The sequence below is a fragment of the Pseudophryne corroboree genome, chromosome 1 (genome assembly GCF_028390025.1).
Source record: "Pseudophryne corroboree isolate aPseCor3 chromosome 1, aPseCor3.hap2, whole genome shotgun sequence".
In the NCBI taxonomy this organism is placed as follows: domain Eukaryota; kingdom Metazoa; phylum Chordata; class Amphibia; order Anura; family Myobatrachidae; genus Pseudophryne; species Pseudophryne corroboree.
Window position 1 is genome coordinate 1118505672 of NC_086444.1, and position 22934 is coordinate 1118528605.

Here is a 22934-nt window from a genome sequence, read left to right on the forward strand (position 1 = left end):
GTCCGTAGAGGATGCTGGGTGCCCGTCCCAAGTGCGGACTACTTCTGCAAGACTTGTATATAGTTTTGCTTACATAAGGGTTATGTTATAGTTTTCATCGGTCTTGGACTGATGCTATGTTGTTTTCATACTGTTAACTGGTTAGTATATCACAAGTTATACGGTGCGATTGGTGTGGCTGGTATGAATCTTGCCCTTGGATTAACAAAAATCCTTTCCTCGTACTGTCCTTCTCCTCTGGGCACAGTTTCTCTAACTGAGGTCTGGAGGAGGGGCATAGAGGGAGGAGCCAGTGCACACCCATACCTAAAGTCTTTCTAAAAGTGCCCATGTCCCTTGCGGAGCCCGTCTATCCCCATGGTCCTTACGGAGTCCCCAGCATCCTCTACGGACTACGAGAAAAAGATTTACCGGTAGGTTTAAAATCTTAATTTTTTATGCACTTTAGAGAAGTGAACCCCCTTATACACAGACAGCAAAGTGTAATGTGCTACTGACTGAGGATATGACAGTAAATTAAACTTTACTTTCGGCATTACCAGTCTGCCAGTAAACCGTAAAGAATATTTGCATATAAGACATCTGTGGTAAGATTCACTAAGTTTCAACTGCCATGTTCAGTCTGCGTTACACAAAACATTACTTGGAACACAAGTTACACAATAATAAATAATCCTCAGCAAATCATGTCGCCATCACATAACACCCGCAAACGTTTCTTGTACTACTGATATCCTTAGGGTAGTGTCACACAGTGGATTTCTTGTAGCTACGGTTTTCCCAACTTTATTTTTACAAACGATTTTTTGCAGATTATATTTTGTACAAATATTATATATCTTTGTTGGCCATTCCATGGGTCAACATGTGGTCTTCATTGCACCAGAAGATGAATTACCACTGAGGCCTGAGCATCAAATAGCAAATAGGAGGCACACAGCCACTCCTAGAGGGTGCATGGTCACACGTGTGCCCAAGAACAAAGGCCTTTTCCAGAACCAGAAGTAGAAGATTCACTTGGTGAAGGACAGACATGGCGGCCAACAGCTGACGCCTCGACAGCTCTACAGAAACTGGTTCATCTCTCGTGTCTCTCCTCATTCCAACCGTATCACAGGTCCATTAGCATAAATACGCTATCACCAGTAGCAGCTTTATTAGTAGCGGCTGATAATGCTTCCTCCTTATAGTAGCCACACACACTCCCTACCAATAGCTACAGTAGTCTGCTACCGCATGTACAGTGCCTTGCTAAAGTATTCACCCCCCTTTACATATTTCATGTTTTGTTGCCTCACAACCTGGAATTAAAATGGATTGTTTGAAGGTTTGCATCATTTCATTCACAGAACATGGCTACAACTCTGAAGATGTTATTTTTATTTTTAATTGTGAAGCAAACAACAAATAGGACAAAATAAAAGAAAACTTCAGCGTGCATAACTATTCACCCCCCTAAAGTCAGTACTTTGTAGTCACCTTTTGCGGCAATTACAGCTGCAAGTCGCTTTGGATAAGTCTCTATGAGCTTGTCACATCTTGCCACTGGGATTTTTGCCCATTCCTCAAGGCAAAACTGCTCCAGCTCCTTCATGTTGGATAGTTTCCACTTATGAACAGCAATCTTCAAGTCTGACCACAGATTCTCAATTGGATTGAGATTTGGGCTTTGACTAGGCCATTCCAACATATTTAAATGTTTCCCCTTAAACCACTCCAGTGTTGCTTTAGCAGTATGCTTCGGGTCATTATCCTGCTGGAAGGTGAACCTCCGTCCCAGTCTCAAATCACAGGCAGACTGAAACAGGTTTTGTTCAAGGGGGTGTTTAATACAATGGGGAGGGGCGGATAGTGGAGTGGGCTTAATATTTATCATTTTCCGGTGGGAGGGCAGCTTGCTTGACTGCAGATATCTCAAGTTCCTGAAAATATGTCTTAGCTTTGAATGGGATGCAAAAAACTAGAGAGTTCCACCTTTCAGGAGATACTGGGGACTTGGGGATCAGAGTTCAGGAGCCAGAGCAATCCACCAACGAAAATCTAAAACTGCATATTAGGCGTGTGGAGCTGGAGCGGGGACCAGCTTCTAGAATGCTCATATCTCTGGGTCTGGGCATAGTAGAGACAGGTTGCCAGTGTCCACTAAAAGAGGAGAGTCGCAGCTTTTGCAATATACCCTCAGACATAATCTAAGTCAGAAAAAACCCGAGATATCTGTCTGTGAAGAGCAATTAACAGGCTCGGATGGGGCCACTGCTTTCAAGTCGGATATCTCCGGTTCCCCAGGGCCGATTTTCAAAAATCTGGTACCTCTGGAAAAAGGGGACCCTCGGCTATCAGCCTAGGGCCCTTATACTCCTGGGGCCCTTGGGCAAGGGCCCAATGAGCCCATACAAAAAGACGACCCTGGGTTTTGCCCAACTGCTAACAAATTTGCTGCTACTATCAGGTCTGTATTACCCTCTAAGTAATGGCTTTTTTCTGGCCACTCTTCCATAAAGCCCGGCTCTATGGAGTGTACAGCTTATTGTGGTCCCATGTGCAGATATACCAGTTTTTGCTGTGGAACTCTGCAGCTCCTTCACGGTTACCTTTGGTCTCTGTGCTGCCTCTCTGATTAATGCCCTCCTTGCCCGGTCTGTGAGTTTTGGTGGCCGGCCCTCTCTTGGCAGGTTTGTTGTGGTACCATGTTCTTTCCATTTGAAGATGATGGATTTGATGGTGCTCTGGGAGATCATCAAAGATTTGGATATTTATTTATAACCCAACCCTGACTTGTACTTCTCAACAACGTTGTCCCTGACTTGTTTGGAGAGCTCCTTGGTCTTCATGGTGTGATGCCTCTTGCTTAGTGGTGTGGCAGCCTCTGGGGCCTTTCAGAAAAGGTGTGTCTATACTGATAGATCATGTGACACTTAGATTGCACACAGGTGGACTTCATTTCACTAATTATGTGACTTCTGAAGGTAATTGGTTGCACCAGAACTTTTGGAGGGGCATCATAGCAAAGGGGGTGAATACACTGAATACATATGCACATGCCAATTTTCACATTTTTATTTATAAAAATCATTTTTTATATAAATTTTTCTCATTTCACTTCACCAACTTAGACTATTTTGTGCATATCCATCACATAAAATTCAGATAAAAAAGGGGGCGAATACTTTAGCAAGGCACTGTATCAAGAGTTCCTCACACACTGCTTAGATTGTAGGCTTACTTGGGCCTGGCCACCTTTACATCATACTTGTCCACTGGGCTGGAATCACAGGGAGACTCTGGAATAAGTGGATAGGAATGGGGTTGGGGGGGTGGAGGTCATGATTATGTGATTCACTATGAACTGCATAACTGTGGCCCGACCCTAGCAGAACGGTGATAATGCAATTCATAGTTCCTAACCCACTTGGACTTCCACCTCCATGGACCTCTGGGAACTCAGTCCTTCAAAGTTGCCAAGTAAGCTTTAGCTTCTGTCTCATGTTTTATTGATTTAGATCATGACCAGAGGCAGATTGGCCATAGGGCTCACAGGGAAGATTCCCGGTGGGCCGACGCACCCGTGGGGCCTGTTTTGTTTGAGGACATGTGGTCCTTTTTATAGACATAATGAATAAGATGCAAAATAATTTGCATATATGAAAATTACTTTGTCACATAGCCTGTGATTGCAGATGATCTAGTGAATACTCTGTCTGCCTGCTTGGCTGACATACAAGATTAAGTGAATAGTGATTGGGATACGGTTGGTGTAATAAGCAAGAAAATATATCTTTCTAAAGAATGATATAGTTTCCTAAATTCTGAAGGTGTATCATATAATGTGCTCATAACATTTAATTTTATTTCTTTTTAACTTCCCCCTTGATGCTGGACATGCCCACCAGGGCCGCAACTAGGGGGGCCTAAGGGGGCATGCGCCCCAGGTGCAGGATTCTAGGGGGAGCCGAGGAGTTACAGAGGAGTAGGGGTTTTTTTTACCGGCAGTGCTGTGCTGCTCCAGTGAGAAAGCAGACGGCCCCTGGGGCAGTGTCTATGACCCACCTGTCTGCCCACAGCTGGCTCCCCCACTGTGCAGGTCCCCCATTCCATTTAAAGTGGTTCTAGAGGAAGTGGCCTCACTAGTTCATATCAGGGTGCCTCCTGTTTATGTCTTTTGATTTTTTATGACTTTTTAGGTTTCACAGTGTTTGTGAAAATAAATTTTATCTTACCTAAGATGGAATAAAAACATATTTTTTTAATACAATCTGCTGTTCTATCAAATATGTTGGAGCCATCTGTTGGGGGTACAGGAGGTCCATATACAAGCAAGGACCCAAAGATACCTTTCAGCGCACATAGGGCTTGTTCTAAATGTAAGCCATGTTCAGATGGGCCTTATATTACAAACTTGATGTTACATGGAGTTTCAAAGAAACCTTTATGGGAATGTGTCTTTTTTTAGTACAGGTCAGTTTCCAGTGGCAAAATGCAGGATTTATCAAAAGCTTTGAAATCTGCTAATAGACGCATCTTGTATTATGCTTTCTCTTTGAGGAGCACGGGAATATACGGATCTGAATTGTGTATAGCAGTGCTTGGAGATCCCTCTTCTGTATATCATTGTGGCGAGCGCAACAAGCCCGCATGGGGATTAGTTGCACTCCCCCCCCCCACCGGCATTCTGCTGGCATCGGTAACGCATATCCAACCCTAAGGGGATGCAGTGTAGTGATGTAGTGTAGCATATGGAGCATGGGTCTACAGCCTGCGGCCCTCCAGATCCTGTGGAACTGCACATTCCAGCATGCCCTGCCACAGTTTTGCTATTAAGGCATGCTAAAACTGAGCAGGACATGCTAGGATGTGTAGTTCCCACAACAGCTGGAGGGCCACAGATTGAAGACCCATGATATACTGTAGGGTATGTAGTGCAGTTGATAGGGGCATGTTGTGTAGTGATGTAGTTCAGTGTGTAGGGGATGTAGAATAGTGATGTAGTGCAGTGGATAGGGGAATGCAGTGCAGTGATGAAGTGTTATGATATAGTGCAGTGATCTAGTGCAATCTATGGAGAAACACGGGGGCATGTAGAGGAACACCCTGCTGGGGGGGAATGTGACGCTTTGTTTTCAAAATTTTTGATAATCTGATTATTTTAGTCTGACAGGGTTTGTTATTTTTTTTTTTTTTTGGGGGGTGCCAAATTATTGCCTTGCCTCGGGTGATGAAAATCCTAGTTTCAGCCCTGTGCCCACTATCTGGAAAGTCTTGGGGGAAGGGTGCTGCCATGGCAAGACCTTACACCTCTGGTGCTGCCCATGTGGGGCCACTAGTACAAATTTTTCCAGGGCCGCTTTTTGTTCCCAATCCACCCCTGATTATGATCCTCTCAGTGTGCAGCGCTATTTAATGTGTTATAGCTTTATAAATAAGGGATTACATTAATTATAATAATTATTCTGCCACATAAGATGACCACACACATAGAAAGAGGGTAGGGAGTGAGAACTTTAGCACTAACAGGCATGCCTTCTCAAGGTTATGTTTCTATATACCTTTGTATGTTATAAGCTTTTAGAGTGCATATTGCCATACATATTTGAACAGCTCCAACTACGTCATCAATTACAATAGCAAGAGACACTCCGCTATATTTCAGTCTATCAGGTAATGATTTTATGTATGCATATAGCCGTCGTTTTATACATTTCAAAAAGGCGGGGAGGAGGGTTCATGTTGGTCAACTCTTACACCAGGACCAGAGTCACACAAGGGGCTTGTAGAGGAATGACGGACAAAATGCAAAGAGTTTAAGAAAAGAAATAAAGGCCCAGATTTATCAAGCTTTGGAGAGTGATAAATTGCACGGTGATAAAGTACCAGCCAATCAGCTCCTGTCATTTTTCAAACACAGCCTGTGACATGGCAGTTAGGAGCCGATTGGTCGGTACTTCATCACCGTGCAATTTTTCACTCTCCAAGGCTTGATAAATCTGGGTCGAAAAAATAAAATAAATAAATTGACGGTGGCAGAACTCTACAGAGTGGTCTCTGTTACTAGCATCTGATGATAGGAGGACTCCTAAATACTGTATTTTAATTATTCTATGTGAATACTAAAGAGTTTGATTTGCTAGAGTTCAGCACTCAGAGGTTTTGAATAAAACTGTTTAGACATAAGCAGAAAAACAAACAAACACACAAACAACAATATAGAAACTAGACTGTTTGGCCAGGTGGCACTGGGCCCAACACCTGAAAAACTCTTACAGGTCCTGGCAGTCACTGATGCAAAGGCGGCCTCCTGTCCTCTCTTTAATGCCTGCATCACCCTCTTTTTGGCAGGCCACGCAGTATACGAATGGACGTCCAGCTCTCCTGGGAAACCTAGGCCAGGTCATTAGGCTCGCTACCTGTGCTCCAGTGTTCCTGTGTCGTGTTATTGGTATCCTGCCTGACTCCAGTGTATCTCACCCAGCTTATTCCCTATGTGCCTATTATTGGGGGTAATTCAGAGTTGATTGCAGCAGCAAATTTGTTAGCAGTTGGGCAGATATAACATGTGCACTGCAGGGGAGGCAGATTTAACATGTGCAGAGAGAGTTAGATTTGGGTGGGTTATTTTGTTTGTGTGCAGGGTAAATACTGGCTGCTTTATTTTTACACTGCAATTTAGATTTCAGTTTGAACACACCCCACCCAAATCTAACTCTTTTTGCACATGTTATATCTGCCCCACCTGCAGTGCACATGGTTTTGCCCAACTGCTAACAAATTTGCTGCTGCAATCAACTGTGAATTACCCCCCATTGGTAATTTGGATCTGATTTCTGCTCCATTTGGCTCTGACCCTTTCCCTTCTTGTAATCCTCATGTCTTGTCCACAGTCCATCCATGTACCACATCCAGCTAGACAGCAATTATTTGTAGCAGCACCCCACATCTGGAGGCACAGCAAAGGGGTATGACCTATGACCTAAGTGCCCCTTGCTATGGTCACTCGTGAAGACCGGGAGCTGTAGTCTCCGCTTCTCTGTGACTGCCAATCCAGATTGGCGCACTTTAATTCGTTAAACCTGTTTGACATCATTACAGCTTCTGAACACAGGTAAATTCTCTATGAACTACCTGCTAACCCTAATTGTGCATGGCGTGACGGACATTTCCATGGAAACTTGTAGAAATGTCCCTGCAGCAAAACGCATAACTTGACGCTTTATTTCCTTTTTTTAGTTTAATTTCAATGTCACATTACTGAACTACAATTCCCATGATGCACAGCTGCTGAATTGGAGATGCAGCCCTGGCGAAGTACAAGTGAGAGGTAATTCCTGCTTGTATTGCACATCACGTCCATATTCTGGAAGTTGTGCCGCCCCAGCTGTGCCCGGCAGCAGCGGGAGTGCTGAGGTTTCACAATGTTAATACTGTAGCACGGGTGTGGTATAATAGATAGATAGTGTCTAGTTAGACAGTCAATAGATAGACACCATATGTTAGACAGCCATTAGGTCGACAGGGTCAAAAGGTCGACATAAAAAAGGTAGACACCATTTTTGTGGTTTGTGTGGATAGTTTTGTCATCTGGGACCCCAATTGTAGAAAGGCATCCCCTCACCACAGATTGGGTTCAGTGACTCACTGCGCACGCGACAAGGTTTATAACCAACTCTATGCCGACATGGATAGAGAAGGCATGAAATAGTCCAAAAACATGTTACATAAAAAAAAAAAAGTCATGTCGACCTTTTGACCTAATGTCTGTCTAACATATGGTGTCTATCTATTGACTGTCTAACTAGACACTGTCTATCTATCAACCGGATACCCTGTAGCACAGTGACAGAAAAACCTGTGTAGCTTTGGCACGTTATCAAAGGGGTTTTCCACCATTAAATCACTTTATTTTAGTGATCGATCCATGCCCGCCTGGCACCTGCATCATCTACCAGAATTAAACAGCATTTTGTAGTGCACCTTTAGGGTCTGGAGCCAAGCCTTTATATAATATACTACTGCAGTTGCTAGTAGGGTACAACATCAAGCAGCGCTATTAATACAATGGCCAAATCACAGAGCAACAAGTGATAATAGGTTACATCATACCTCCCATCATGACCCTCTCCAGGAGGGACACAATGCTCTGCTCCTAAATTTCTCGCTTACTGTATGATTGCAGGCACCTGTGTTGAACAGGTTAATGGATAAGAAAGGTGTTTCAGCACAGGTGTTGGCAATAATATAGTAAGAGGGAAGTCCAGGAGCAGAGCATTCTGTCCCTCCTGGAGAGGGTCATGTTGGGAGGTATGGGTTACATAGATATATCCTGAAAGACCAGCAGGATGTTAAATAATAAGAATTTACTTACCGATAATTCTATTTCTCGGAGTCCGTAGTGGATGCTGGGGTTCCTGAAAGGACCATGGGGAATAGCGGCTCCGCAGGAGACAGGGCACAAAAGTAAAGCTTTCCGATCAGGTGGTGTGCACTGGCTCCTCCCCCTATGACCCTCCTCCAGACTCCAGCTAGATACTGTGCCCGGACGAGCGTACACAATAAGGGAAGAATTTTGAATCCCGGGTAAGACTCATACCAGCCACACCAATCACACTGTACAACCTGTGATCTGAACCCAGTTAACAGTATGATAACAGGGGAGCCTCTGAAAAGATGGCTCACAATAACACTAACCCGATTTAGTTAGCAATAACTATGTACAAGTATTGCAGATAATCCGCACTTGGGATGGGCGCCCAGCATCCACTACGGACTCCGAGAAATAGAATTATCGGTAAGTAAATTCTTATTTTCTCTATCGTCCTAGTGGATGCTGGGGTTCCTGAAAGGACCATGGGGATTATACCAAAGCTCCCAAACGGGCGGGAGAGTGCGGATGACTCTGCAGCACCGAATGAGAGAACTCCAGGTCCTCTTTTGCCAGGGTATCAAATTTGTAGAATTTTACAAACGTGTTCTCCCCTGACCACGTAGCTGCTCGGCAGAGTTGTAATGCCGAGACCCCTCGGGCAGCCGCCCAAGATGAGCCCACCTTCCTTGTGGAATGGGCATTTACATATTTTTTGCTGTGGCAAGCCTGCCACAGAATGTGCAAGCTGAATTGTACTACAAATCCAACGAGCAATAGTCTGCTTAGAAGCAGGAGCACCCAGCTTGTTGGGTGCACACAGGATAAACAGCAAGTCAGATTTCCTGACTCCAGCCGACCTGGAAACTATATTTTCAGGGCCCTGACAACATCCAGCAACTTGGAGTCCTCCAAGTCCCTAGTAGCCGCAGGTACCACAATAAGCTGGTTCAGGTGAAACGCTGACACCACCTTAGGGAGAAACTGGGGACGAGTCCACAGCTTTGCTCTGTCCGAATGGACAATCAGATATGGCTTTATGAGATAAAGCCGCCAATTCTGACACCCGCCTGGCCGAGGCCAGGACCAACAGCATGGTCACTTTCCATGTGAGATATATCAAATCCACAGATTTGAGTTGTTTAAACCAATGTGATTTTAGGAATCCCAAACTACGTTGAGATCGCCCAGTGCCACTGGAGACATCAAAAGGGGGTTGTATATGCAGTACTCCCTTAACAACTTCTGGACTTCAGGAACTGAAGCCAATTTCTTTCTGGAAGAAAATCGACCGGTCGAAATTTGAACCTTAATGGACCCCAATTTGAGACCCATATACACTCCTGTTTGCAGGAAATGTAGGAATTACCCTAGTTGAAATTCTTCCGTGGAGCCTTCCTGGCCTCACACCATGGAACATATTTTCACCTAAGCGGTGATAATGTTGTGCGGTCACCTCCTTCCTGGCTCTGACCAGGGTAGGGATGACCTCTTCCGGAATGCCTTTTTCCCTTAGGATCCGGCGTTCACCGCCCTGGCGTCAACGCAGCTGCGGTAAGTCATGGAACAGACATGATTCTTGCTGAATCAAGATCCTTTCTAGTATCTCTTGAAGTTCCGGGTACCAAGTTCTTCTTGGCCAAACCGTAGCCACGAGTATAGTTCTTACTCCTCTCCTTCCTATCATTCTCCATACACTGGGTATGAAAGGCAGAGGAGGGAACACATACACCGACTGGTACACCCACGGTGTTACCAGAGCGTCCCAGCTATTGCCTGAGGGTCTCTAGACCTGGCGCTTCATGTGAGACGCCATCATAACCACCTTTGGTCTTTCCCAACGGTTTACAAACATGTAGAAACTTCCAGATGAAGTTCCCACTTTTCCGGGTGGAATTCATTCATGCTGAGGAAATCTTCCTAGTTGTCCACTCCCGGAATGAACACTGCTGACAGTGTTATCACATGATCTTTCGCCCAGCGAAGAATCCTTGCTGTCATTGCCCTCCTGCTTCTTGTGCCGCCCCGTCTGTTTACGTGGGCGACTGCCATGATGATGTCCTACTGGATCAGCACCGGTTGACTTTGAAGCAGAGTTCTTCCTAGGCTCAGAGCATCGTAAATTGCCCTTAGCTCCAGTATATTCATGTGGAGAGAAATCTCCAGACTTGACCACACTTCCTTGGAAATTTCTTCCCTGTGTGACTGTTCCCCAGCCTCTCAGGCTGGCATCCGTGGTCACCAGAACACAGTCCTGAATGCTGAATGTGCTGCCCTCTAGAAGATGAGCACTCTGCAGCCCCCACAGAAGAGACACCCTTGTCCTTGGAGACAGGGTTATCCGCTGATGCATCTGAAGATGCGATCCGGACCATTCGTCCAGCAAATCCCCCTGAAAAGTTTTTGCGTGAGATCTGCCGAATGGAATCGCTTCGTAAGAAGCCACCATTTTTCCCAGGACTCCTGTGCATTGATGCACTGATACTTGGCCTGGTTTTAGGAGGTTTCTGACTAGGTCGGATAACTCCCTGGCTTTCCCCTCCAGGAGAAATACCTCTTTCTGGACTATGCCCAGAATCATTCCTAGGAACAGCAGACGTATCATCGGAAAACAGCTGCGATTTTTGGAATATTTAGAATCCACTCGTGCTGTCGTAGAACTACTTTAGATAGTTCTTTTCCGACCTCCAACTGTTCTCTGGAAACTTGCCCCTTTCAAGATATCGTCCAAGTAAGGGATAAGTAAGATGCCTTTCTTCTTTTAAGAATCATCTTTTCGGCCATTACCTTGGTAAAGGCCCGGGGTGCCGTGGATAATTCAACGGCAGCGTCTGAAACTGATATTGACAGTTCTGTATCACGAACCAGAGGTACCCTTGTTGAGAAGGGCAAATTTGGACATGGAGGTAATCCTTGATGTCCAGGGACACCATATAGTCCCCTTTTTTCCGGTTCTCTATCACTGCTTTGAGTGACTCCATCTTGATTTGAACCTTTTTATGTAAGTGTTCAAAGATTTCAGATTTAGACTATGTCTCACCAAGCCGTCTGGCTTCAGTACCACAATATAGTGTGGAAGACTAATACCCTTTTCCTTGTTGTAGGAGGGGTACTTTGATTATCACCTGCTGGAAATACAGCTTGTGAATTTTTTCCAATACTGCCTCCCTGTCGGAGGAAGCCGTTGGTAAAGCAGGCTTCAGGAACCTGCGAGGAAAAAATGTCTCGACTCTCCAATCTGTACCCCTGGGATAATACTTGTACGATCTAGGGGTCAACTTGCGAGTGATCCCACTGCGCGCTGAGACTCTTGATACTACCCCCCCACTGGTGGAGGGCTTCTTTTCCTGGGAAGGGGCTGCCTGCTGCAGTCTACTTCCCTTTCCTCTATGTCTGGGCAGATATGACTGGCCTTTTGCCCGCTTGCCCACATGGGAACGGAAGGATTGAGGCTGAAAAGACAGTGTCTTTTTCTGCTGAGATGTAACTTGGGGTAAAAAGGTTGGATTTCCCAGCTGTAGCCGTGGCCCCCAGGTCCGATGGACCGACCCCAAATAACTCCTTCCCTTTATACGGCAATACTTCCACGTGCCGTATGGGATCTGTATCACCTGACCACTGTCGTGTCCATGACATCTTCTGGGAGATATGGACAACGCACTTATCTTGATGCCAGAGTGCAAATATCCCTCTGTGCATCTCGCATACATATATATAGAATGCATCCTATTAAATGCTCTATATCAATAAAATATTTTTAGTCAGGGAATTCGACCAAGCCAACCCAGCACTGCATCTCCAGGCTGATGGCGATCGCTGGTCGCAGTATAACCACCGTATGTGTGTATATACTTTTTAGGATATTTTTCCAGCTGCCTATCAGCTGGCTCCTTGAGGGCGGCCGTATCTGGAGACGGTAACGCCACTTGATAAGCGTGTGAGCGCCTTTTCCACCCTAAGGGGTGTTTCCCAACGCGCCCTAACTTCTGGCGGGAAAGGGCATAACGCCAATATTTGCTATCGGGGTAAACCCACGCATCATCACACACTTCATTTTATTTTATCTGATTCAGGAAAAACTACAGGTAGTTTTTTCACTCCCACATAATACCCTTTTTTGTGGTACTTGTAGTATCAGAAATATGTAACACCTCCTTCATTGCCCTTAACGTGTGGCCCTAATGAGGAATACGTTTGTTTATTCACCGTCGACACTGGATTCAGTGTCCGTGTCTGTGTCTGTGTCGACCGACTGAGGTAAATAGGCGTTTTTTTAAAAACCCCTGACGGTGTTTCTGAGACGCCTGGACCGGTACTAATTGTTTGTCGGCCGTCTCATGTCGTCAACCGACCTTGCAGCGTGTTGACATTCTCACGTAATTCCCTAAATAAGCCATCCATTCCGGTGTCGACTCCCTAGAGAGTGACATCACCCTTACAGGCAATTTCTCCGCCTCCTCCAACATCGTCCTCATACATGTCGACACACACGTACCGACACACAGCACACACACCTGGAATGCTCTGACAGAGGACAGGACCCCACTAGCCCTTTGGAGAGACAGAGGGAGAGTTTGCCAGCACACACCAAAAAAACGCTATAATTACATAGGGACAACCTTATATAAGTGTTTCTCCCTAATAGCATCTTTATATATATATTTATATCGCCAATTAGTGCCCCCCCCTCTCTGTTTAAACCCTGTTTCTGTAGTGCAGTGCAGGGGAGAGCCTGGGAGCCTTCTCTCCAGCCTTTCTGTGAGAGAAAATGGCGCTGTGTGCTGAGGAGATAGGCCCCGCCCCTTTTCCGGCGGGCTCGTCTCCCGCTCTTTAGTGAAGTTTGGCAGGGGTTAAATATCTCCATATAGCCTCTGGGGGCTATATGTGAGGTATTTTTAGCCAGTATATAGGTTTACATTTGCCTCCCAGGGCGCCCCCCCCCCAGCGCCCTGCACCCTCAGTGACTGCGTGTGAAGTGTGCTGAGAGGAAAATGGCGCACAGCTGCAGTGCTGTGCGCTACCTTTAGAAGACTGCAAGGGTCTTCAGCCGCCGATTCTGGACCTCTTCTTACTTCAGCATCTGCAAGGGGGCCGGCGGCGCGGCTCCGGTGACCATCCAGGCTGTACCTGTGATCGTCCCTCTGGAGCTGATGTCCAGTAGCCAAGAAGCCAATCCATCCTGCACGCAGGCGAGTTCACTTCTTCTCCCCTCTGTCCCTCGTTGCAGTGATCCTGTTGCCAGCAGGACTCACTGTAAAATAACAAACCTAAGCTAAACTTTCTCTAAGCAGCTCTTTAGGAGAGCCACCTAGAATTGCACCCTTCTCGGCCGGGCACAAAAATCTAACTGGAGTCTGGAGGAGGGTCATAGGGGGAGGAGCCAGTGCACACCACCTGATCGGAAAGCTTTACTTTTGTGCCCTGTCTCCTGCGGAGCCGCTATTCCCCATGGTCCTTTCAGGAACCCCAGCATCCACTAGGACGATAGAGAAAAATAAAATATGCCAGGACGCTGACCGGGTTGCACCTGGGCCCTCCCTCCGGGCGCCGTCTTGCCCTTCCAGGTCTTTATTGGATATGTAATGATACATAACCTGCAGGTATGCTTATACTGTGTTTAGCGTATACACTCTCCATGAATATATCAGATATTTTGCTTCTAATGTGGCATGGAACGGTTCTGTTGTCCCTTTTCTCTCCCTCTTTCTTTGTTCCCCCCCCCCCCCCCCCCCACCACCCTCCTCCCCCTCTATCATTATTCCCTGATGTTCCTGCTTTCTCCATGTATATGCTCCCCGTACCGGGAGAAATTCTTATTTTCCTGTTTCAATATGCACAAAATTATTTGAAAAACCAACACCATGTTGACTGTCTTTCATATTTTATTATGCAATTGATTCTGTATTGTGTATTGTAGATTTTTCAGTCTCTCTTGGTGTAAATAAAATGTTTAAAATAAATAAATAAAATATGTAATTCGTCACAGCTGCTGGAGGACACAGATAAACCAATTCATTGGGGGATATTCAATTGTTTGAAAAGTCAGTTGGGTGTCTGTTTTTTCCTATCTAAACAGACAGGAAAAAACAGACACCCAACCCACTTTTCAAACAATTGAATTCCCCCCTATTAAAGTAATCTGACAATGTATTGGCAGCACGGATGGTGGAATGGTTAGCAGTAGGGTTCAATTCCCACCACAGCCCTACCTGTGTGGAGTTTGTATATTTGCCCCCATGCTCGCTTGGCTTTCCTCCCACAATCCAAAAATATACTAGCAGATTCATTGGCTCCGGTCATAAAAATTAACCCTAGTGCAAACTTTTTTGAATCACTAGTGTATCAGAATTTTTTCATGGCAGTTTCTTCTTGCGAAATTCAGAAAGAAATATTAAACAAAGTAAATTGTGTTCATATGTTCAATTGTGTGGTGAGAGACCAGATTTGCTTCTGTTTGTCCACATACTGTATTTTATGATTGGAAGCCACCAGCACTGGTTTTGCCTATTACAGATAATTTGATTTGGTCCTGGACCAATCCAAGGTACCCCTGCAAGTGCCACGGCACACAGTTTGAGAACCACTGCCATAGTGTATATGTGTGTGAGTGTACATGTGTTAGGAAATATGGGGGCAGATGTATTAACCTGGAGAAGGCATAAGGAAGTGATAAACCAGTGATATGTGCAAGGTGATAAACACACCAGCCAATCAGATCCTAACTGTTAATTTACATATTGGAGCTGATTGGCTGGTGCCTTTATCACCTTGCACATATCACTGGTTTATCACTTCCTTATGCCTTCTCCAGGTTAATACATCTGCCCCATAGATTGTAAGCTCCACTCAAACTCTGTTGCCCGAACAGTGCAGTAATGGAGATTCAGGCACAATGACATTTAGAAGAGAAAAAAATAAATAAATAAAGGCAACGGACTACAGAAAGAATACAAAATATAAAAGATACACTCTTAGGGGTCAATCCTATTAGACGCGATAATTTCATCACGGCGGCCCGAATTCACACCAAAGTGCTCGCTGCCCCATAGGGCTCCAAGTACTTTGGTGCAAATTTAGCCCGAAACCATATATGTTACAAAAAATAGAGTAGTACACAAGCGCTACGGATCCTAAAAACTCAATTAGACAGAAATATTTTTTCTCCCTTTTCAATTACTGCAAGATAGTCCTCTATATCAGATGTTCAATATTCTCCAGGCGGTTCGCACCTCCAAACTGACCTCCTCTCAAGTGATGGTACACATATAAAGGTATCTTTTCACACTATTTCCGATATTCTTCTTCCTCTATAGTCCCTATATCTCTCCTTAGAGACACTCACCTCATATATGAGCCCTATATGCTATGAAAGGTTTCTTCCTCAGGGCATATGCCCTGAGGAAGGATTTTTATCCGAAACGCGTTGGTTTTGATCTATTTTAACTCCGGTCAAAAGGTTTGTCTTCTATTCTTGATCTCCCTACTCAGGACCGAGGCTTTAAGAGCCAAAAAAAACATTTTTTGAGGGGGAGAATTGTCCCCATCAGTTTCCTAGGGGAGTATAGAGGGACAAACCCAGACGGCCTTTTTTGGGGTGTGTTTTTATGTTTTTCTTTCTTAACTGTATGTGGAATTTTTTTTAAATTAAACCTTGAACCTGCACTTTGGACGTATGGTACTTACCTGTGTTTACGGAAATTGAACGTCTGGGATTGGAGATAAGATCACCTCCATTACCTATCCAGTGAAGGTGACAGCAAAAGAAACCTTTCAAGGAACATAGGGCTATGCCCTAAGGTGAGCGTCCTAATAAGTGAGAGGGTGCCTTCAGATTATGGTGGATATGGTGCGGTGTATGAAGACCTAAAAGAAACCTTTCAGAGCATATAGGGCTCATATATGAGGTGAGCGTCTCTAAGGAGAGATATAGGGAATATAGAGGAAGAAGAATATCGGAAATAGTGTGAAAAGATACCTTTATATGTGTACCATCACTTGAGAGGAGGTCAGTTTGGAGGTGCGAACCGCCTGGAGAATATTGAACATCTGATATAGAGGACTATTTTGCAGTAATTGAAAAGGGAAAAAAATTCTGTCTAATTGAGTTTTTAGGATCAGTAGCGCTTGTGTACTACTCTATTTTTTGTAACATATATGTATTCTGGGAGTGGTGTTCCCGAAGGGTTTCAGTGCAAAGCTGCTATAGGGCGCGAGTCATAACTCTCCTTTTTGTTGAAGGTTAGCCTGAAACCAGCCCACAAAGGGTGCGAGATCAGGTGGCGTTGCCGGCGTTTAAACGCCGTGGCAACGGCACTTCGCACCCTTCGCGGGTAACAGTATTAACCTCTTAGTTTTATACAAAGCTGATGTCAGTGTTAGCATTTACGGCCACACTTAGCAGCTCTGTCATGGCCCCATCTGCCTTACACTATAATAATACTGCAGAGGACCTAAAGCAGAGGTTCCCAAACGCAGTCCTCAAGGCACCCCAACAGTCCTGGTTTTAAATGTATCCATGCTTGGCCACAGGTGACTTAATTAACACCTTAGTCAATTTGATTTAACCATCTGCGCTGAGCCATGGATATACCTAAAACCTGGACTGTTGGGGTGCCTTGAGGACCACGTTTGGGAAACTCTGACCTACAGTGAGAAAAACATAAGTGCACAAGCATTTTTTCTTCACTTTTGAAAGTGATGGACGTGACACATTCCAAAATAGAAGAGCCTAAGGCCACTGTGCTCGCCTCAGGGGTTGTAGTGTAGGCAGTAGCGGATCTTGCCACGGGCAAGCAGGACTTTTGCCCGGGGCGCCGCCTTCCGGAGGGCGCTGGCGCCATCCGGAGGGCGCTGGCGCCATCCGGAGGGCGCCGCACCATAGCAAGACACCCGCTGTGTCCCCCGGCTCTGCGGCTGTGGTCCCCTGTGAAGGGAACTAGACGCGTAGCGTCTAGTTTCCCTTCGCGGAGAGGACCTTTACTGAGCGGTGCGCGATGACGTCATCGCGCACCGCACAGCAAAGGTCCTCTCCGCGAAGGGAACTAGACGCTACGCGTCTAGTTTCCCTTCGTGGAGAGGACCTTTTGCTGTGCGGTGCGCGATGACGTCATCGCGCACCGCTCAGCATTTAAGCGGCGCTTCTACTGTACAGGGGGCGTAACTGGCCACGCCCCCTGTTTTAAGCCACGTCCCCATTCCCTGCCCGGGCCGCTGAGGGCCCTCGAACCGGCCCTGAGTATAGGATAGGAAATCACTATCCGGCTGTGGACTACTTGTTGGGCCTAATTTAGAGTTGATCGCAGCAGCAAATTTGTTAGCAATTGGGCAAAACCATGGGGATCATTCTGACCTGATCGCTTGCTGCCGTTCATCGCAGCGATCACGTCAGAAGTGCGCATGCGAGACAGCCGACGGTTGTTGTTGCCCAGCGATCGCCTCTGCCTGCTTGACAGGCAGAGGCGGACGCTGGGCGGGAGGGGGCGGCACGGCGGAGTTTGGCCGCCATTTTGTGGGCGTGGTCTGGCCAACGCAGACGTGACAAGCGGGGCGGACTAGCACGTCAGTGTAAGTGATTTATAGCTGTGCTAAATTTAGCACAGCTACGATCAAGTTGGAATGACCCCCCATGTGCACTGCAGGGGGGGCAGATGTAACATGTGCAGAGAGAGTTAGATTTGGGTGGGGTGTGTTCAAACTGAAATCTAAATTGCAGTGTAAAAATAAAGCAGCCAGTATTTACCCTGCACAGAAACAATATAACCCACCCAAATCTAACTCTCTCTGCACATGTTATATCTGCCCCCCCTGCAGTGCACATGGTTTTGCCCAACTGCTAACAAATTTGCTGCTGCGATCAACTCTGAATTACCCCCAATGACAATAGGGGCCCTGGTTGAAGTACAAAGTCTATTCACATAGGGATTGGGATACGATCATTAGGTCGACCACACTTAGGGCGACAGTCATTAGGTCGACATGGAAAAAAGTCGACATGCGGTTTTCACATTTTTATTCCATTTTTTTTAACTGTTTCATACTTTACGAACCACGTGGACTACGAATGGGAATAGTAACCTGTGGTGAGCACAGCGAGGCAACTTTCCCAAAGTATGGCAAGCAAAGCGAGCCATGCGAGGGGACACGGTGCACCAATTGGAGTTCCCGGTCACTTTACGCAGGAAACGACACCCAAAAAAGTTTTAAAAAAATCTCATGTCGTCCTTTTTGCATGTCGACCTATTTCAGGTGTCGACCAATAGTGGTCAACCCTATGACCCACACCCTAGGGATTAATGACCTCTCTTAAAATCTCTGTCGATGCACGGTTTACTGTTAAGCGACTACCATGGCGTCAATGCCAAATCACTAGCACACTGGCACTAGGAGCAGGAAACCAAGAAATGCAATCCTCAATAGGAGCCTTATTTAAGTGGAACGTAAAACAAACAGGAAATACAGGACTAGCAAAATGAAATGTTGGCAAAATAAAAATGTTATTAATTTTATAAAAATAAAATAAAATAAAAATATGTTACAGTCATTTTCCATCTCAAAATATACAACTTTTGCGTTTAGATGTGATGACATTTCAACAATTTCAACAGCTGCTCTAGATTCTAAACTTAGGGAGGGATTTATCAAGGTTTCAAGAGAGATAAAGTACAAACCAATCAGCTCCTAACTGTCATGTTACAGACTGTGGGGGTCATTACGAGTTGATCGTAGCTGTGCTACATTTAGCACGGCTACGATCAGGCACTCAGACATGCGGGGGGACGCCCAGCACAGGGCTAGTGCGCCCCGCATGTCAATGCCGCCCCCCCCCCCCCCCCCCCCCTCAACCCGCGGAAATGCAAAAGCATCGCACAGCGACGATGCTTTTGCATTTGAGGTGTAACTCCCGGCCAGCGCAGCCTGGGTCGCAAAATGACGGAAGCTGATTGGCTGGTACTTTACCTCTGTCCACTTTATCTCCATCCAAGGCTTAGTTAATAGACCCCTGTGTGAGCATCCTTTTATGGTCTCATTTTGCCCATTTAGCAACGGAAAACGCATTTTGTGTGTGTCATTATTCTGGCAGAATGTTTACATCCTGTAGCCCAACTCTTCAGTCCACTTTATCATACGAGAAAAAGGAGGACGAAAGGTTTCCTGCCAAACAGGCACACCAACGCATCTGCTGCTCCTTATCCCCCAGGAATGAGACAACTGCATAACTCATACTTTTAAGAAAATTATGCACCCCGGATGCCCGCCACCATACAGGTATTATACCCTAGGGCAGGCATGTCCAAACTGCTGCCCTCCAGCTGTTGAGAAACTACACATCCCAGCATGCCCTGACACAGCTTTAGCATCCTCTGACAGCAAAACTGTGTCAAGGCATGCTGGTATATGTAGTTTCACAACAGCTGGAGGGCCGCAGTTTGGACATGCCTGCCCTAGGGTAACAGGACACATCTAGGTGTACCCCAGCATCTCAGGCGGCATTTGTCATAGATCTAGTTGAGGCTTAAAGCATCTGCCAACACTGGACACTAAATGACACAATATTACACATTTATGTGATGTAAGATCCTGACACTGTGGGTAAGGACAGCATGCCAGCCTACACATCACAGCACAAGAAGGTCAAATCAGGAAGGATGAGGGGGACTATGTAACCACATGGGGAACATTCCAAAAGGTACTGGCTGGCACCAGGTGATGCAGATGACAGGGGCTGACCAGTGACATGGGCTGAGCAGAGGAGCACATTGCAGCAATGACATGCTATGTAGAAAGACACACAGCAAGCGGACACCCAACACAACAATGATTACAGAGGATTGCACCAGATGCTAGCACTAATACAACCATAGGGAAGTGTATTGTCTAGGTGTGTGTGTATAATACACACACACACATCATACTTGCCTACCTGACCCTCTCCATGAGGGAGAAAATGCTCTGTTCCTGGACTTTCCTGGTAATGTATGATTGCCATCACCTGTGGTGAATCACCTTTCTTATCAATTAACTAGCTCACCACAGGTAATGGCAATCATACATTACCAGGAAAGCCCAGGAACAGAGCATTTTCTCCCTCATGGAGAGGGTCAGGTAGGCAAGTATGACACATATATTGACCTATATGAACTGTGTTGCATCTCTATCTGAATGCTGGGGGATAACACGCAAGCGGATATAGGAATGCAGCAGCAGGCTAGGCAATTGTCCGTGCGTGATATGGTGGCAATGACATATGCAGCGCCAGGATCCCTCTCACCTGTGTGCAGGAACGAGCCGGGAGCCTCCAGCCTGCAGCACCTGCTCTGTTTTGGTTCTGTTGTACACGTCATGCTCGTGCACGAACCCGGATCTCCCCGGCCGGCGCTCTGCCCCTTCCAACTGGTGCGCGTCCTCGGTTCCACACCGCCGCTCAGCCAAGAGGAGGAGCCAAGAGTAGCCAATCAGCGGCTGCCAGAGCCGGCACACAGCTGGTCTCGCTCTGGGACGGGCAGACGCACAGGAAGAGGAGGCGGAGCGCTGTGCGGCTGTGTGTGTGTGTGAGCAGCCTGACTGACTGCATAGCTATAACCGGCCACTGTCACTGACTACCAGCCTGTGACATGCTCATATGTATCCCACCCAGGCCAGAGCATGTTTATTAGTAGCCACTCCAGTTATCACACATAGGGGGAGATGTACTGAGCCTTGGAGAGAGATAAAGTGGATGGAGATAAAGTTACAGCCGATCAGGTCCTGTCATGTTACAGGCTGTGTTTGAAAACTGACAGGAGCTGATTAGCTGGTACTTTACCTCTCTCCACTTTATCTCTCTCCAAGGCTTAGTACATCTCCCTCATAGTTTTACAGAGTCCGAAAAATTCACTGCAGTCCATGCCCCCAGAGTGATTACTAAAACTTAAGGTCTGAGCTGCATAGATGTCATAAATACCACGTACTGTACATCTGGATTTAGACATGTGTCAGCTTGCAAAACTACCAAAGCCACAAGTATGCAAAACTGGGAACTTAGATGATGCTAAACTGTAATGCTGTCCATTGCTATCTTCAAATATTTAGGGCCTAAATCATACAGAAACAGCGTGACGCCCCACTCTACCCTGACCCCCATTACTGCTTACTTGTGTTAGCGCTGGTTCTTTTCTTTATTATTCTGGTTCTTTTCTTTATTATAGTATGTTTAACATAGGCGTGCGCAGAACATTTTATTAGGAGGTGCACCTGTCAGAGGGGTGTGTTTATCACACCTACTGGGCCAGATACATATGCCCCCAGTGGTGCCAGATACACATATGCCACCAGCGGTGCCAGATACATTAATGCCCCCAGTGGTGTCAGATACATGAATGCCCCCAGCAGTGCCAGATACATATGCCTCCAGTGCTGCCAGATACACAAATGCCCCCAGTGGTGCCAGATACATATGCCCCCAGTGCTGCCAGATACATACAGTATATGCCCCCAGTGATGCCAGATACACAAATGCCCAAAGTGGTGCCAGATACATACAGTATATGCCCCCAGTGATGCCAGATACACAAATGCCCCCAGCAGGGCCAGATACATATGCCCCCAGTGCTGCCAGATACATACAGTATATGCCGCCAGTGCTGCCAGATACACAAATGCCCCCAGCGGTGCCAGATACATATGCCCCCAGTGCTGCCAGATACATACAGTATATGCCCCCAGTGATGCCAGATACACAAATGCCCCCTGTGGTGCCAGATACATACAGTATATGCCCCCAGTGATGCCAGATACACAAATGCCCCCAGCGGTGCCAGATACATATGCCCCCAGTGCTGCCAGATACATACAGTATATGCCGCCAGTGCTGCCAGATACACAAATGCCCCCAGCGGTGCCAGATACATAAGCCCCCAGCGGTGCTAGATACATATGCCCCCAGTGCTGCCAGATACCTACAGTATATGCCCCCAGTGCTGCCAGATACACAAATGCCCCCAGCGGTGCTCTGCTCACCCTCCTCTGCCGCCAATTCCCGTCTCTGATGCTGATGGGAGGAGAGCGCAGCGCGTGTCACTCCTGTGCCTCACCTCACTCACAGTGTCCCTGGCTGTCAGCCAATCAAAGGTCACGGACCTGCAGCCAATCAAGAGCCGGTCCGCGAGCTCTAATTGGCTGACTGCAGAGAGACATTTTAAATTACTGCCAGAGACGGGACACAGTGAGGGTCAGGAGAGACGTGCGCTGCACTCTCCTCCCTTCAGCATCAGAGACAGGAATCGGCGGCGGCAGCAGCAGCAGAAAGCGTGTATGCGGGGGTGCCGGACATTACGGGGTACTTGTGCGCACCAGCCCCCCTGTGCGCATGCCTATGATGTTTAACCTTTTCATGACCACTTATATTATTATATAATTTAAATATGTTTTTCTCATACGTCCTAGAGGATGCTGGGGTCCACTTCAGTACCATGGGGTATAGACGGTTCCGCAGGAGCCATGGGCACTTTAAGACTTTTTCTCTGACGTCCTAGTGGATGCTGGGTACTCCGTAAGGACCATGGGGTATAGACGGGCTCCGCAGGAGACTGGGCACTCTTAAAAG

The 22934-nt window shown here is 46.5% G+C and overlaps 1 protein-coding gene across 1 annotated transcript in view; it reads right to left on the reverse strand.

Moving 5' to 3' along the window:
* Positions 1-20786, reverse strand: part of SMIM14 (small integral membrane protein 14) — a 101233-nt gene extending 80447 nt beyond the window's left edge. The window contains exon 1 of the mRNA XM_063922802.1: positions 20622-20786. The gene's annotated coding sequence lies outside the window, so the exon portion shown is untranslated. The remainder of the gene's footprint in view (positions 1-20621) is intronic.
* Between the last annotated feature and the right edge of the window lie 2148 nt (positions 20787-22934).